General features: G+C 38.1%; 1 protein-coding gene and 1 long non-coding RNA gene across 2 annotated transcripts in view; both read right to left on the bottom strand.

Annotated features, from left to right (window-relative positions):
* The window catches only part of LOC147817103 (uncharacterized), a 21,028-nt gene that overhangs the window by 6,686 nt on the left and 11,878 nt on the right, over positions 1-2,464 (bottom strand). The gene's annotated exons all lie outside the window — the stretch shown is intronic.
* On the bottom strand, positions 34-1,925 carry LOC111648160 (uncharacterized). The gene is made up of 4 exons (XR_015436622.1): positions 999-1,925; positions 616-729; positions 388-403; positions 34-290 (listed from the first exon to the last, which is right to left on the bottom strand). It is a non-coding gene; the product is annotated as an uncharacterized LOC111648160 (long non-coding RNA).

Here is a 2,464-nt window from a genome sequence, read left to right as displayed (position 1 = left end):
AGGACAGTGAGAACCAAAACAAAGTCACACCAGTCACCTCATGTCTGTGATGGTTTGGTTTAATTCCAGCAGCAGAGGGAACGAGTACAGTCCTGGAGAACTGGATGCAAATGGATCAAAAATATTTCCTGGTCTCTCTTGATTAGAAAGTGAGTCAGAAATAGTTGTGAAGCGTAAGAAGCAACATGAAAAACTGACCGTGGAGAAGAGAGGAATATATTTGCTGTTGATCATGGTTGACTGTTTGTCCTGTAGCAGAGCCCTGATTCTCTCTTTGAGTCTGAGTGAGTCTGAAACATGGAGGTTAATAAACATATATCAGCAGTAATTAGCAGGAAAATTTAATAGCAAAAACTTATTGGAGATGAGAGAGCGTGTTGTACGAACCTGTTACAACATGGATCTGTAAAAAGCAGAGTAGGATTTGTATTAAAAACTGAACTGATGTCTCACCTGTTGACTTTCTGCAGCCACACAGCAGCAGGTTACATGCTGTTACATGGGTTTGTATTGCAAATTGTTCTATTGTTGCAACAGTAGATGTAATTACATCAGAACACACTTGTCTGTCGACTAATTAGAGTGTAATCAAATATATGAAGAAAAAGATCTCACCCTTTGAATTTCTGTAGCGAAACAACAGCAGCAGGAGAACGATCAATACTATTCCACAAACCGGCCCAACGATCAGCGACACAGGAAATGAAGAGCTTTCAGGTCTTGGCACAGCTATTGTAACTGCTGAATATTAATTGAGTTAATAAAAGTATCAGGAAATGTATTAATGGTGGACTTCACTTTACAGAAATGACAAAATCCTTTAAAAAATAAAACAGGTGACTTCAAGTCTTCAGGATAAAAATCTAAAACAATACGAAAACCTGCATCTACATCTGCAGCACATACACATGAATATACTATATGTTGACAGTGTTCCTTTGTCAGAGCAACACACTTCACAAAATAGAAAAAGAATCAAATATTTTAATCATACTCACCTTTAACTGACATCCAACTCTGTGCTGACACTTTTCCTGAGGACTGACACTTGTATAAACCTTCATCTGACTGTGACACTGCAGAGATATTCAGCTCCACTCTGGAATCATTTTGGATGAGTTTGTCATTCTGATAGAAAAACACACTGGAAAGATGTTGTTCTGTCCTGAGTTTACAGCCAAGAGTGACAGACTCTCCCTCAGTCACAGGACGGACGGGGCTCAGCAGGATAATACCATGAGTATAATAATCTGTAACAGTCAGAATATGAAGTTTCAGTCAGAGATCAGCTGGTGCAGAGCTTTAGAACCAGCTGACAGACATGATGAGAATGGATTAATTATATGCTTTTATTCTTCTTCACTGCTGATTTATTTTACAGGATGATCATAAGACCTGACATTTGATCTTGTTTACTTACAACCTGCTGTGTGTGTTTTACAGAACCTGTTGCCAAATAAACAACAGCTTTTTACATTGTCCTGTAAATTCTACTGTAGTTGTTTCCTTCAGATCATCTGTCAACATACAAGAGCGACACTAAACCAAAGCCTCATCATGATGAGAGGCAACATGTGACAGGATGAGAGGAAAGATGTGACTATGATGATGTTGATGTGATGTTTAGTTGCAGCCACAGATGAGAAGCCAAGTTGTGCTTCATTAGCTCAAGAGAGAATGGAGACATAATTAATGTGTGCTCATCAATATAATTTAAATTAACACCATTTATTATTTTTTATATGATCATCTGAATGAAAAAAACTAAACTAAACTATTGAATGTTTTCAGTGGCTTGTTACAGGAAAAAAAATTCACTTGGTACTTTGGAAGGAGGAAGATATTTACTGTGGCCAGAATTTAGACGTAATTTGTTTTGTGAAGAGATGAAGTGAGTGAAGTGAGACCTGCCACCAACATCATGATGCTGCTAAATAATGAAGAAGACTGACTGAACATTGACATTTGATTTTCACTCAGTAACAACCTATTTATGTGAAGTGTACAGGACATGGAGGAAATTATTTTCTTTGTTTGGTAACATATAATTAATGATTAAACCATGTAACGAACCGAAACTCTCCAAGGAAATATATATGTAACAAATCAATTCTAAGTTGGGGTTTTGTCCTGTCTCCATGTCTTGTCATTTCCTGTTTTATTTTGAAAAGTAACTATCCTCTCGTTTCAGGTCACTTGTCCTTCCTCATTTGTCACCTGTCGGAGTGTCTTCCCTAATTCCTGATTGTGTCCACCTGTTCCCCATTTGCCCTCATGTGTCTTATAGTCTGCGTCTCCCTTTGTCTTGTGCCGGAGTGTTTCGTTCCGTTCGTGCACCCCAGCCGGTCGTCACAGATCTTGTCTTGTCTCTGCCTTGTTGTATGTATTCTTTACCTCCATGCGAGTGATTTTTTGTTTGTAGTTTCATAGTTTAGAGTCATCTGTTTCTGTCAAGTTTATAGCG

Source organism: Seriola lalandi, unplaced genomic scaffold (assembly GCF_002814215.2).
Source record: "Seriola lalandi dorsalis isolate HSWRI2012SDOR001 ecotype SW California unplaced genomic scaffold, Sedor1 jcf7180002054972, whole genome shotgun sequence".
In the NCBI taxonomy this organism is placed as follows: Eukaryota; Metazoa; Chordata; class Actinopteri; order Carangiformes; family Carangidae; genus Seriola; species Seriola lalandi.
This window is presented reverse-complemented; position numbering and strand designations above follow the sequence as displayed.